We start from the raw sequence: 15,708 nt of genomic DNA on the forward strand, positions 1-15,708 counted from the left end.
TTTGATGTCTGCTTCGTTTTCGACAGCCTCTTTGTAAGCCACCCCTTCTGAATTAGAATCATTTTCCAAAAGCTCTTAAGCTATGATTAATGCCAGGGCTGTTTTTAACAATCATCCTGCCAGTCTTAAGCTGTAGTCATTTTCAATAATTTGGAGCGCTCAAAGGCGAGCCAGGAGTTTGTTGACAACAAAACCCAGAAGAGCACAGTCAGGCAGCCACAAAAGATGGAAAAGCAAAGGGACCACTTGGGCTTAGCTGGCTTTCTGCTCCTAGAGTTTCACGGCTAAAAGTTTGATTGAACACTCACAATGCATTAAGGATCCAATGGTGAACATGGCTGGGCAAGAGGAATGCCAGTCTGGCTTTTGTGCGAACAAATGGGCAGCGTGTTTGGAGGGCTTCTGGTTTATTTATGGACATGTGTGGTTCATTCATACTGTCCCCAAACCAAAGAGCCTTCATTTGTCTTCCGTCTGCCAACCTTGAAGACCAAGAACACCATCCCTCCTGCTCTGGAGGCTGCTGGCTTCCCACGAATGCTGAACAGATCTCTGGTCGGGAGTTGGGGGAACCGATGCCTGCCGGGCCACATGTGAGAAATGAGCACTCTCTTCTTAATTTTGGCAACTTCATTCGAGAGTGTCCATCTTTTTTGAAGCCCAGACCCAAAGAAGCCGTGGCAAAAGGCAGGGTGATCTTAGATCTACCTAGCTCAGACTTCCACAGCATTTGGTTTTAGATCATTGCTCTCTCCAGTAGGAACGCGTCGGCTCTGGGCAACGCACTTTAACCCAGTGAGTTCGGTGTGATTGGTAGATAGGTGTGCCTCAGTTTAACCTCACCCCAGGGTGTGTCACCAGTGAATAGGCTCCCAACAGAGCCGGGGGGGGGGGTGTTTGTGAGCTGATTCCCAAGACTTCCTTAGCAGGCAGGAGTGAATAGTCCCTGGTCTCTGGGGCTATGTTTCTGTTTTGGCTAGTGCTACTCTAAAAGGTATCAAAATCTGCCAGGGACATTCCAACACCTCGCAAGAGTTTTTGGCAGGGGTTCCTGGCAAGTTTTCAGTGCACACTGTTTTTCTGTAGGTATCCTACCAGGGGTTCTGAGCCTTCCCCAAGAGTAAGTCTTCCCTTGTATTTATTCCCTGCCTCTGTGCACTGCATCAGCCACTCCCCCAATCTAGAGACCTCATTCTCCATTTTCCCCATCTTCTCTCATCTCCAGGACTTACCAGCTCCTGCCCATTGAACTCTAAATGCTCCTCAAACCCCACCTAACCTTGTTATTTGCATGTCACCAACCCTGCCCGCCCCCATGCCTCTGCAACCCAAAGAATGCGACAGCCTCTCCCCTGGCTTCCTCTCTGTCCACCACCCCCATCACTAGACCGGATGACGATGACAATGACGATGACGATGACGACCTGCTCTAGGTCCCTCCCCTGCTCAGGCAAGGCTCCTGCTCGACCTTGGGTTTACCATCAACGCTCACAACATGCCTTCCCCTCGCTCTGGCCCTCAGTCCTGCTCCATGACCCCCAGCTACATGCCCCATGCTGTTCTATGCACCCAGACTACTTCAGCGGTCTTCCCACCTCTGTGCCTTGGAAAATGGGGGAGGGGGGGGGAGGGATGGGTGAGGGAGGGGAGATCGAGTCCCTCCTGCGGGCTGATTCAGGATTCGTCCCTTCGCCTTTTCAGTCCCTCATTCTTGCCTCAAGCTCTGTCCTTATCTCATATCTGGACTATTTACTTTTCTGTCTCCCTCCCCAAGTCAAAAAGTAAACTCCCTGAAGGTAGACACAGATCCCGCTCCCATCTCCAAAGCCAGTCCTGGCTCTGTGCTCGAAAATCATTGGATGATGAGAGACTATCTGTGATTGGATAATAAGGGACCATCTATGATTGGATGGGTCTCCTGTCTGCTTTTTTGGAAATAGGCAGGTACAGCCTGTTCCCTCCTTCTCAGCCAGCAATTCTAAAACATTTGCAACTCCTCCTGTGTGCTTTGATGCATTTGAATTTTGTTTCTTCCCATCATGGTCAACGTTGGGTGTTTTCGTTTGCTTGTTTTGTCTTTCCCCTCCTGCCCTGTTATCTCTCTAGGCTGATTCATCCATAAATACAATGCTCTGCAGTCCCTAAGTACAACACCCATACCATAGTAACTAACACCTCCTGGGCTTGGGGCTGGATCTGAGGTCTGGAAAGGAGATAAATGGGAGTCCCAAAATCCAAAGGAGACAAGAAAACTGTCCCATCAGATGTGTTAAACATTCCATTAAACACCTACAAAAAGACCATTGTCAACAAAACCGCAAGCTACAAGGAATTGTTTTAAAACCTCAGGCCGTAAGTGTGGACAGTGTGGGCTGCAGGCTCTCAGTGGAGGGTGGCTTCATCAGCATCTTGAGGTTCTAGGCCCTGTGAAGGTTTCCAAGCCATCCCACCCCTGGTCTTTCCGATCCCTACCTCTACCTTCTCATCCCATCCCTTGTCTTTTTTCATCTTTTTCTCTCCACCTCGACCTTCTCTCTCTCCCCCTCCCCTTCTCCCTCTCTCCTGAATCTCCCTCTCCCTAAGTATATGAAACAGGCTCTGGAGGAAGCCAGCCAAGGGAAGAAGCAATGCTGGCACGTATGCAGCTGACCCTTGGCAAGGCTCCACCCCCACACACCTGAGGGCTCAGCGTGGCAAGCTGTTCTACTCCAGATATGCACAGAACACTTGAACTATATTAAGTGTTCAATTAAACACCGTCTTTAGCCACTGATCTTCCCTGTACGGCAAGAGCGGCTGCAATCAGTACGAATATGTGGCCTGCACACCCAAGCTTCAAGGCTGCAGGGCAAGTTGTCCAGTGATGCTCCGGGCTTTAGAGGTCAACTGCCTTCTGGGCCCCACAGCTATGTTCCAGTTTGGGTTTTGTGTTGTTTTGTGCCTGGGTAGAGGGGTAGGGCAGTGATGATAAGCTGCAAAGCCAGGGGCCTGAGTAATGTTTCCAGCTGGCCTTCGGATTCAGCCTGTGTGTGACCTTGGGCCATTGCTGCATCTCTGAGCCATGCTCTCCTGAAAGGAGCCTCAATCTCGAATTGTTTCCAGTCCTTTGTAATTGTTTCCAGTGCTTTGATGTCTCAGTTCCAAGGCACCGCAAGTGAGCAAAAATGATGTTGTTGTCCTAGGGCACTTAGAAGCCTGATAAAATGTACTGCCTGCTCTTAAGTTGGAAATTTAAAAGCTGTAATAAGTCATGACTAATCCCCACTGTTGTTTCACAGTGTCCTTGCCATCTTGGGGTGGTCCAATTTGGGCCCCTTTTCTTTACAAATAAATAAACGCTTTTGTGAAGAATGGTTTCATTTGCACATAATTTTGACTCGTATAATTACTTCCATGACCTCTCTCCACAACTTCACCCAGGTAAAAAAGCCCCTTCTCCCTACAGCCCCCCGCTGCAGCCCCCCATCATCGATGCTCTGTAAAGTAATTGTGCAATTAGGACGGAGAAGCCAGAGCCCTGCGTCTCTCCACATTGTATGTTGGGAGTCTGACTTTGACTCCGGCTTGCTGGAGTGGGTGAGCCGGCCCGTTATTAAAAAAACAATTATACTGTTAAGAAATCAGGAGCTCCACAAGTGAAGAGCATCGATTGGCAAGAGCTGGTCAGTTATCACCAGAAGGTCCTGACAACACACTAATAGGTTTTTCTGAAGATCCAATCAAATTTTCTAGGCAGAGGCTCGAGGTGTTCCACATGGGATAATGCTTGTCCTGTGCGGTATTGATTTCAGCATGTGGCTCTCTCCTCTCTCCTTCGTACGGACTCCCGTTTCTGCTGAGGCTACCTTCTCTCTCTCTCTCTCTCTCTCTCTCTCTCTCTCTCTCTCTCTAATAAAGACTTGAGCTTTGTAGCCAATGTTAACAGTGGGATGAGGGAGGGGGAGCCTCGGACACCTCCTTCTGCCCTTGAGTGGGACCTCCACGTGCTATCTCTTTTGTTAGTCCACCCTTAAAGACAGCCACATCATGGCTGTTTCTGCTCTGCTTCTCCCTGACCTTGTGGACTGTGTTCTCGTAGCTGCTTCCTGCCTAGCGAGCAGCTCTCTTAAAAGATTCAGTCAGAAAGCCTAGTGGGAAGGAGGGAATGAAACAGTGGGAAATCACAGAGGTTTCCCATCGCCACCACCAAGAGAATAACTTAAAACTACAACATGGGAATAGCCTTGGCCCATGCTCAGGGGTGTGTGTGTGTGTGTGTGTGTGTGTGTGTGTGTGTGTGTGTGTGTAGTTGTGGGCTATGGATGGTAAGAGGGACACAAGGCTACCAGGTGCCGTTGTAGGGACTCTGTTTGACCAGGGTGTCAGATCACAAGTCCATGGAGAAGAGATGAGCCTCCTCCTCTGCTAACCAAGCTCCACGCCCTGACACAGTGACATCGTTTTTGTTTGCTTGCTTGTTTGCTCTTCAAGACAGGGTCTTGCTGGATAGCCCAAGCTGCCTAATTCACTCTGTAGAACAGGTTAGCCTGGAACTTTTATTAGTCGCCTGCCCTATTTTTTCCTGAGTGCTAAGATTATAAGTGTTTATCACCATGCCTAACCAACTCTCTATGTAGTCCAGGCTAGCCTGAAACCATGCCTAACCAACTCTCTATGTAGTCCAGGCTAGCCTGAAACCTTTCTTGGTCCTCTCCACCCTATTTTCCAACTTCCTAGGGTGACAAGTGTTTACCACCATACCTGAACCAAGTACATCTCCAAAGGAAAGAATCAGTGTGGGGTTGATTTCTAACATATACAACATGAGTGACTCTGCCACCAGTTTCTGCGGGATCTGGACTCTTGGCCACTTCCAGGAGGGTCTCAGATGCAATGACCATGTTGGGACTTGTCGTGGCCATTTGGTCATTAGCATTTAGCTAGGACCTCTCACACCTACTTGGTTGGCATTCACCTCACCCACCAATTAGTCCAACTCAGGGTGGTCCACAAGGCCCAGGCAGGCCACATGGAGTGTGTCTGCTATCTCTCTCACTCTCCTTACCCAACCTTTTGAGCAACACAAGCTTTGACTGATATCAGTCCATGCCCAACTTCTCCTCATGAAGATCAACTTGAGACAAGTCTGAGCCTGTTTCTTCATCCCCAAACTATTCACCTCACACTGGCTGATGGGGATGGTACAGGTAAGAATGCTCCATTGTTAAGCATCAGCTATAGGGTACCATCTAACTCAGAGCTCTGGAGCCTCACCTCCTCTCAGGGCCTCCCCCCTCACCACTCCCCATATCCCATGGGTATCCCCTAACCCACTCAGGGCAATTATCACATGGCTATGTCCTGACACATCCCTCCCTGCTCCCTTATTGTTTCATGTGTGTGTCTCCAGTGCCTGTATTCCTACAGCCAGCCAATGGGCTGAGCCTACCATGACTACATGGGAACTTTTTTATTTCCCTGGGTATTTATCATCATGAATTTTTTAGTGTGAAGCTCTTCCCACCTATGAAGAGACTTAAATGGAATCTGTTGCTTTGGTTGAGTACATCCACTCATACGATACAGAATGTCAGGTCTGTATGTCAGTGCCCCGGAGCCCATCCAGTCCAACCCCCTCAATTTACAGACTTAGACTATACATTGCCTCACAGAGGAGTACCAGGTACCAGCTTTGGAGAAGTGCTACCGACCGCTTCCCTCCTCCAAGCAAGACAACCGGCAAGTTAAGGAGGATAAAGGGCCAAACAGCCAGAACACAGAACTCTTTAACAAGCAGATCCTCAGCCCCACCCATTGCCACCCACTGAAAGCTTTGAGGGTGGGGCTCAGTAATCAGCTTTTCCTGTAAGTCACAGAGTAGGTACTAAGTGTCCACTCTACCGTGAGCTTTACTGCCTGTCCCATTGGAAAGACGCTGGCTTGAAATCCAAAAGCCCCGTGTGTACAGATATGAGCTTTGCTCTTGGCTGTCAGTGTCTCCGTTAGAGCAGGAGCCCAGCTCACCTCACTCAGCTTTTGTGTATTCCCCACTAAAGGACACACCTGACACATAGTAGGCACTTAGGAAATGTTAGCAGCGTTTGAGCTGCCACTTGTCTGGGGTGAGTGGCTGGATGTCTGATTGCGGAGCTGATTAGAGGACATGCAAGTTTCATCAGTTTCATCAGGAAAGACAAATCTATTAAGTGGCTAAATGCATGACATTCTGTGCGTGCTATGTGAAGAGGGGGGAAAAAGGCTTCCCACGAACTGGGGCAGACAACAAGATAGAGCGCAAAGGCCAGAGGTTCTGAAAACAAAAGGACCATGTCCTTGGGGGTCAGTCCCAATCCAGCGAGCTGGCTTCAGGACCTCACAGACTTACAGCGACTCTCATGCACGCTCCAGATACTTCAGGGGCTCTACGCCATGCCAAGCAATGTGCTGGGCCTAGAAAGCACACAGAGAAACCAGGTCCCTAACACCTTGTTGTAGATGAAAGAATACAGCCCCCTGTGTCCCAACCCCTCTCCAGTAGGACAGGCTGTGTGATGCTGCCTCTCCATGCCGAGACTGCATGGTGTCTGCTCATGCAACAGTCTCTAGCCTCTCTCCTCTCTCTGCTGCAGTCTCAGAGGAGGCTGGGTGTTCTACTTGGTGCATCCACAAAGGGCTGAAGCTGCCACTGCCCTGGGTCTCTGAGTGACAAAGTGGAGCAAACACCGTAGCTCATCACCATGGGACACGGGATGTAAGACAGAAACAGGATTGGGGATTTATGATGGTATTGCTCAGCTCATCCTTTCCCGACAAGTGAAGACTGTACTGTTACAAGCACCCAGAATGCAAATACACATTCCCTGAAATACCCAACCCCCAAGAAGTGCTGTGGAGGAGGCAGTGGGCTACTGGGCAAGCATGGAGGAGGGGGCCGTGCTTTCCCTTGGAGCTAGGGGCTTGCCTTAAAGAAGCTGTGATCTGCTTCCCATTAACATCACAGACAGCAGAAATAATTTGGCTAGAAAGGGAAAAGGTTTATGACTCCCTTTTGGAAGGTTCAATGTGTCTGTGATTCGTTGGTCCCCTGGCTTTTGGGCCTGTGACAAAGCAGTATCTCATGGTACAAGAACTCATGCCTGGGAAGTAAAACAGAGGAAGAGGAAAAGGTGAAGGTGCCGCTAGTCTTTCCAAGGACATGCCCATAATTAACTAAAGACCGTACATCGAGCCCCAGCTCCAAAAGCACCCGTCCCTTCCCAGTAGTGCGAAGCTAAGAACCAAGCTGTCATATAAAGGTCTTGGGGAACTGTGTGAAAAGCTTCTCTGGAGAGAGGTAAGCTGAGAGCCAAGAGATGAGTGTCGATTAGGAAGACAAAGGAGAGCTCAGAAGCAGGGGAGAGGCAATATGGACAGAGAACCGTCCAACAGGGAGGACCACGTGAAGGACGGCTGAGGGGATCTGGAGGATATGATAGAAGAACTCAGGTTCAGGATTTTGGATTTGATCTTAACACCAGGGACAAAGAAGAACTCTTAAGTGACAGTGACAGGAAATTTGGCTTTCCTAATATGACTAGAGAGCTCCACTCTCTTCAGCTCTTCCGAGGGCATCAGGGCTGCATGGCTGCTTTGAAGCCTGGTGGGGGCAGGATGCCAGCCAGGGTAAGACACAAGCACCAAGCCGGTGGTTTACGCTTCGACAATCCAGCTGCTCTCTCTGTTTTGTCCTTGTTCGGCAGATAGTTCCAGTCCAAGTATCCTCTTGTGCTCCTTTTCGAGAGATGCTTCATCTTCAGGAAGAAGCTGGGATGCCAAACTAGCAAGATCCTAGCTGCTTAATCCATGAGTCCACGGGCCAAGCCTGATCGTGGCAACTTTTGTTCAGGATGAGAAACTCACAAAAAGAAATACACTAAGCTATTTGTCAGGGTCATGTAAGAGTTTAAATTGCTAGACCTATCAAAACTGAACTATAGATTTAGGCCCTGATCCTGGGGCCCTCTCTGCTATCCACTCAGATTCATGAACTCTTCGGAATTTATGGGTTTTAGGAAATCAAAGCGATGGGGCTCAGAGGGATCGTGGGTCATACCCAAAGCGCTAAGTGACTGCCCGTGAGAACAGAATCTCAGCCTACACAGGGCACTGCCTCACCTCTAGATCCCTGGGAGTAATGTACCTGCCATAGGCCACCTTCATCAGCCTCCAGGGAACCCTTCATAGAGAAGCCCCCCCCCCCAGATGAGTGACAGCCACAGAGCCACGGTGGAAATACCGAGGGGGAATGCAGTCTGGCACTTCAGTGTCAGCAGAGCCCCTGACGTCAGAGAAAGAAGAAGGTGTGGGCTTCGCTGGACCTGGAGGCAAATAGGCCCTGCCCGTCTCTGGTCCTGCCCCTCTCTGCTGTCAAGCAGAAAGTCAAAAAGCCTGCATGCACAGTGACCAGTGAAGCAGATGGTGGAGAATATCACTTGTCTCCAATGTCTATGAAATGGGAGCTGAGCAGAGCTGTACCTGGGACTCCTGTCCCAGGCAGAGTAATCCGGCCCCGGCCCTGTGTGATGAACAAGATTGTAATTGGGGTAGTTCCAATTTACTCACCATTTGCAAAAGATTACATACCTCTCACATTTTATCCTCTCCTAATCTTACTTTAATGAACACTACTCTATCTGGATGTATAATTTTCAGGGCTGGGGGGGGTAGGGGTGGGACACACGACAATTTGTAGCTTTAGAAGCTGAAGCTGTAGCTAATACATTAACATCCAAATTAGAGAGAAAGGAGCATGTAAGATCTACAGCTAAAGCCATCCATCCAAAGCCCCCTCCCCTTCCACACAGTGAAAAGATGGAAGCACTGCAAGGTGCTCTACCTCACCACCCATGTCTCCATCAGGGTGCAGGGGATATTAAGGAAACACTCTCCAAGCTTCACTTGGACCTGGCTACATCATCTAGTGGGGACTCCGTGAAGTCACATCTCTCAGTGTTCTTCACTAGAGGAGATGGGCCACTCCCAGATGAAGAAAGAACCAAGGGGCACTGTTACAAGAACTATGGAGTCACAGATGTTGTTAAGTGACCCTTCCCTAAAGCTTAAGGTTTGTAGGGAATAAGTTTATAAACTTAGTTCTACCTCATGCCATCATCTGTTGAATGGGCATGAGATGAAACAGAAATGCTGCCTTCCTCCTCATTCATTCATTCAACAGTTTCAAGACTTGCTAAGTGCCCAGCATTCTTCTAAGTGCTGGGGAAACAAAAGTCAAGTTAACCAGATAGATAGATAGACAGACAGAGCTCATTCCTATGCAGTAAGTTTGTATTATTTAAAAATATAAGTAGACTAGGTGACAGGATGCCTACATTTAGAGAACTCATAACAGAATTGTACTCATGTAATACTGAGGAAGGCATGAAGCTTTGAGGACATCCCAGAGATCCCCTTCCTGCCTGGGAGGTGGTCCAGGAGGGATTCCATACCCCCACTCGCCACCAGTTCTCTTTGTAAAATGGAGTCTGCATAAAAAGATTCAGGCAGCAGCGACTTTCCTTCCTAGAGTGTCAGTGTCCAGAGAGGACCCTTTGGTTAGAGCTCTACATGAGACAAGAGCGGTAGGACAGCTTCACTTACACAAAGGAGGCCAAAGCACTCAGCCATGGGAGGCAGTACTTGGTATCATGTATGCCATGTTCTGGAATCCTCTTAGAGACCCATCTATCACGGAGAACAAGGCCACAGGAGAGAAGACCTTCTCTGCTTACTAGCCCAAGATGTGAGGCCGGGGGCTGAAGAGAGACACAAGAACAATGAGACTCTTGATCAGGACCAGACCTCTGTCATCTTCCAGCAGAGGGTGTGTCCTGCAACGGCTTCTCTGGATGACCCTCTGCAATCTGGATCAGAGCCATCCTGAGGACCAGGTAGAGCCCAAACATGAACTGTGATAGTTGTTCTCCTCGTATCCCATCAACCCACAATGGTGACAAGTGGGGTATTGCAGCCCAGTTTATCCAGGCCTCTCCAACCTTCCTCTGGCATCTTCCCAGATTCCCTCTGCCTTTGATGGCTTTGCCTTTGACCTTGAATTAAGGAAGCCTAAGTGAAGCAGGGCTCTATTCGTGGAACTTGCCCATCAGATCTACCTTTGGACATGTGCACACCCTATGGAGCCATCTTCCTCCTGCCTCCATACCCTCTCTCTTAAATAGATACAGAGTCACCAAACAACAGGGTGTGGCTCTCTAAGGCCAGCAGGTGGGGAATGAAACATAATCATTCAGGTCGATGTGGGAAGAACAGAACCCAGGCTACATTCTCAGAGCCCCAAGTTCTCCTTGGCCTCCACCTTCTCTCCTCTCAGTACCCCTAGGAGGCCCAGGAAGATCTAGTTGCTGCTTGGCCCAGGCCAGGCATAGATGAAGTTCTCTCACCAAACTCTTAAGAGCCTTCTGTATTAATGAGGACAAGGAGACTAAGAGCTAGGAATACAGCTCACTTGTAGAGTGTTTACTAACACATAGTAAGCCCCAGGTTGGATCCTTAGCATCCCGTAAAACCACACTTGGTGGCACATAGCTGTTTGCTGTAATCCCAGCACTTGGAGGATCAGATCATCCTTGGCAACTTAGCAGATTTGAGGCTAGCCTGGGCTACCTGAGATCCTGTCTCAAAAGACAAACAGAAAAATGGACCTTGTCACAAAATACTTACTAGACTTTTACTCCTTGCCATGATGGCATTGGGAAGTGGGGGCTTTAGCTGGGTTTGGGGAAACCTGTGAGCACAGCACCTCATGGGGGAGCAGCAGCTTCCCAGGAGAGATGGGACTACAGTTTGTTTTCTTTACACACCAAGAACCAAACCAGCTGACAATTTGGACTTGGATGTTCCAACCTCCCAGAATTTTAAGAAATACTGCGTGTGGCTTAGACTAACCAGGCTGTGGTATTTCAATAAGTAATATGATGGGTAACAATAGACCTTTCCAGACACCAGCCCTGCCTTGTGATCTGACAAGTCCCTCTCTTAACCTATTCTTTCTAGATGGGCCTGGTTTCTCCCTTTATAACTGTGAGAGCTGTGCACACACTTGAAGAGAGAGAGAGAGAGGAACTTCCACCAAACAAACAGTAAGAAGGGAGAAAGGAAGTGTGTATATGTGCGTGGAAAATGATTGTGAATGCCAATGTCCCGGACCATTGAACTGGGGCTTCTCCAACCTTCGAACCTTCTCAGCTTGCCCAAGAACAAGGTTGGTCCAGAACAGAGAGGTAGTAGGATCGAACCATTGGATGCAGCCCACTCTCCGGCAGTTTGTATTTATTATAGGGGTCTCTCCTAAGCAGGACCCTGGGGTGCTGGAGCTTCAAGTTAGGAAAGAGGATAGAAAGAAAACAGACCTTTCCTCTGTGCCCCAGCTCCCCCCCCCCCAAGGTGGGGGCAGTCACAGTGACAGCTGACACTCACAGGGTGCCGTTCATGCATGGTAAGCACAGCCTAAGTCCCGCAGATGAATCAACTCATCTACCTTCCTATGACCTTTGGAGCAGATGCTGCCATTTCCACCCTAAGAAACAACAGGAGAGGTGATTTGTGACCCAAGGTAGTTGAGTAGGTGGCTGGTAGGGGACTCACCTACAGCCATACCTCTGGCCTGGGCTTTCCACTTAGCATGGGGTAGCTAAGCTTCTTGTTTCTATGGGAACTGGTGGGCTGAAAGAGTCAGAGGCAGGGGACAGCTTTCTGGAAGCCAATCCAGAAACTGGCTTATCTCTTGCAACTGAGGTAGACTGATGGGGACACATGCCTGGGTCCTCTCGGCCATTACCTCAGCTTCCATGGCTATGTGTGGGCTTCGGTTGAGGTTTTGGCCCACTCCCTGTCTTTCCAGGGTTAATGGCCTCTCCTCTCTCCAAGGATTTAATGACCAATCCCGTCACACTGTCAGAGAGCAGGTGGCCTTGTGGCAGCAACTCTCTGAACCCGTGAAAGAAGCAAAGAGAATAGTTGATCACAGGTGGCTGCTGACAGCGTGGCTGTCTCTGAAGTCTTCAGGCCGGGAGCTTCTTGTCTTCCTGGAGCCCGAGAAGCCCAGCCCCGGGCTCTACAAGCTACCTATGCAAAGAGACTGTATGGGGTACACCTCCTCACAACCCACCAGTGCTCCTGGGTGGAGGTGCCGTCGTGGGTGTTGGGTTTCCCTCTCCCTGCCTTTCTCCCTTGTCTGGAGCAGAGCGTGGCTTCTTAAATCTTTTACATTTGTTTTTGAGATCGGGTCTCTCTCTGTAGACCAGGCAGGCCTGGAACTCTGCCTCATCCTCCTGCCTCAGCCTATCCCAGTGCCGGGATTACAAGCATGCACCGCGACACCTGGAGAATGTGTCTTTGGAAACCAGTCCAGTTTCAGTTCAGATTCGGCTCCCAAGCATAGCCCTGTAGTGACCTTGGTACTGCCACCAAACTTCTGTGTCCTTATTTTAAGATCTGCTAAATCTGAATGTAGGGTTACATGAATACTCCTTGAGAGAACCCCAATTTGTGTCAGGCCCACAGAGGGGCTGGATGAGCATTAAATACAGTTGCCTCAGGTCAAAAAAGCTGAGGGCACAGTGGGACCTGTCTGCCCTCAGACAGGGTAGAGCCTCGGAGGGTGCCGCAGAGGGGCATCTTTGCTGTGAGTTTAAAAGTTCTCTAGAGAAAGGGTTTTTGAAGCTTCCCATTGCATCCAATTTCATGTTTTAATAACTCCCACCGGTGATAACTTCAGGTCCAATTTGAGTCCTACAAGTTTTCCCAGGGGTTAATTTTCATATTTATTTATTTATTTATTTATTTATTTATTTAGTCGTTTTGAGAAAGGGATTCTTCACCTAACCATGGTTGTCCTAGAACTCGCTCTGAAGAGCAGGCTGGCCGCCAACTCAGAGATCTGCCTGTCTCTGCCTCCCTCATGCTGGGATTAAAGGCCCGCATCACCAAGCCCCACCAGGTTAATTCTATTTTGTCTGGTTTTCAGAAGGGCCTGAGGATCTATATAATGTATTTAATCTCCAGCTGCTGTGCTTGGCTTCAAATGTCTAATTTGTGGCACAGAGCTCCAGCCACTGAGGAGAGTTAACTGAAAGCCTTTGTTTGTCCCAATAGCTGGGCTTCCCCCGTGATCCCTTGGATGGGGCAGGAGGAGATGCCAGAGAGGGAGGCGGCCTACAAACCCCAGGCATCGCCAAGCCCCCATCAATGTCCTGCATCCTACAGTTTTACACCCCATCCTCAATTTTACACTGCCCCCACTCCCAACTCCCACCTCTACTTCTTCCATTCCTATTCCCTCCCTCCTACCCCCTCACTCCATCTCTTATCTGCCACCTCTCCAGCCTTGCCTTCCTCCCTCACACCCCACATACCTGCACCTCAACTCACCCATCTTCCACCTCCACCCTCCTTTACTTCTTTTTCCATTCCTGTCTTTCCCACCGCCTCCACCCCTACCCTCCCTCACCCTCTTGCCCCACCCCACTCTGCCCCACCAAGTTCTGCCTACTCCTGGACCATCTTACAGTTGTGAATAGAAAGAACAAGTTCCTTCCTAGAGGCATACCCCACTTCACCATCCTGCAACTCAGGAAAACCAACCCCCCCCCCATGTCAGTGGTGACCACACAGTGGAACAACTGTCTTTAAGGGAGGTGTGAGGATGCCGAGGAGGTGATGTGGAGGATGCAGCAGAGGATGCCGAGGAGGTGACTCACCTATTACAATGCTAATAAAGGCTTCATGCAAGTTACACAAGTGTGCTGGGCAAGCCCACGTTCACAGGTGTGGTAGCCAGGGCTGGGAGCTGGGAGCACTCTAGGGAGGAGGGGAGGGGCCGACGCTGGGGCAGTACTGGAGATCAGGGAGGTCAAGAGAAAAGCAGTGCCCGGTGCTAGGACATAGATCTTGTGTGATAGTAGAGAAGCAAGGGAGGTTTCTGTGCAAGAATATGTATGGGACTGGGGCCTACTGCCTCACTCCTATAGTCGCAGAAGGCTGAAGCAGGAGGAGAACTGAGTTTAAGGCTAGTGTGGGCTGTATTTCTTTGAGGCCAACCTGTGCTGCATGATGAGATCCTAAATGAAAATAAAGATGGGCTGATGCTCAGTAAGTTAGTAGGTGCTTATCTAGGAAGTATACGTTTCTGGATTCAGTCCCTAACACTGCATAAGTTGGGCGTGGCTCACATTGCTTGGGGAGGGGAGTGGATGAGGTCAGAAGGCCAAGGTCATCCTCAGAGAGGCTACGTGTGGAGTTCAAGGACAGCCTGAACTACAGAAGGTCCTGCTGAGAGAAAAGATGTCTCAGCGTTAGTCAGACACTCCAGCTTGGTGGTTCTCAAGTTCTCACTCAGAGGGCTACCACAAAACTTCTCCCCTTTCTCTTCCTCCTTTTCATAAGAGAGATTATGGGGTGACTGCAGAGGTACCTTGGGTGGGATTATAGCCTGATAAGGTGACTCTGGGAATAAGCCGCTCCGTACAGGGTTTTCTGTGGAGATTCCTAGAAAATTTCAGGTTTGCAGCTGAGCACAGAAAAGGTCTTAGGTCGTTAATTATGTGGGCATTCTGGCTTATCAGCTGATGAGCGGCCCCCAGTCGATTCCCTTCTCTTCCCTCATCCCTGTAACTTCCCCGTCTTCTTATCATACCTCAGTTTCACTCTGGAAGCAGGTTCCCCTCCACCAGAACTGGAGTTGGAGCCAGATGACTCCTGATTCCGTCACTCTGATTTTCCCCTCTCAAAAAAGTGTCAGATCCCAAGATTCAAGGGGGCATAGTGCACTATAGTGTTCCTCAGACACCTGTGGCTGAACCTCATGAGCATACACGCTGATGTTCTGGGATCGCTGGATACACAAGACATATATGAAAGCCCTGCCACCCCTATGCTTATCCTATCAGGCCCTCAATGCTGTCGATGTGGCTAATCTTAGCCGAAGGCCCATATCCTGGCAGGGCCGCGTCCAATGCCTCAGAGTTTTCAACTCGACTATATTATTTAACGATCTTTGTCTCTTTATCCGATCTATGTAGGACACAGAAATATCTGTGAGCCAGTCACTGAATCTAGAGAAATGATAGATCAGTCCTAGGTACACTCTCTCCTTCTGTCTCTGTCTCTGTCTCTGTCTCTGTCTCTGTCTCTGTCTCTCCCTCCCCCCCTCTCTCTTTCTCTCTCTCTCCCCCTTCCCCTCCCCTCCTCCCTCACTCTTTCTTCCCCCTGAGATGACTACACCTAAAGCAAGAATGAGTGACCCCCTCAGAGAGAACCTGCAGTTCTTCTCGCCCCTAAGAAGGCTTCGCGGAAGCTGTTTAATGAAAGCGAATGACATCATCACCACGGCCCTGGAAGAGAATGACGATACACTCATAGTTGTGCATTTCCACAACGATCCTGGCTAAAGGTGGCACTAAATTTGTCTTATGCGAGTTCTGCTTCTTACCTAAAATAACTTTACTTCTGCAAAGTGAAAGTTTGTTTCTCAAAGAAAGAAATACTTCTATTAAGCAATTATAGAACAGACGGCAAGGTGACTTGGTGAGCCCTGGAGTCCTGGAAGGCCATTCTGTCACTTGATGCCATCTGCTTAGCTTCCCCAGCCTGTTCTCTGCTACACAGCTTGATTAGTAAGAGCTTCTCATTCGGTGAGATGATTTGCACGAGGCACTTAGCACTTGCGTTTGACGA

Source organism: Mus pahari, chromosome 10, assembly GCF_900095145.1.
Source record: "Mus pahari chromosome 10, PAHARI_EIJ_v1.1, whole genome shotgun sequence".
In the NCBI taxonomy this organism is placed as follows: Eukaryota; Metazoa; Chordata; class Mammalia; order Rodentia; family Muridae; genus Mus; species Mus pahari.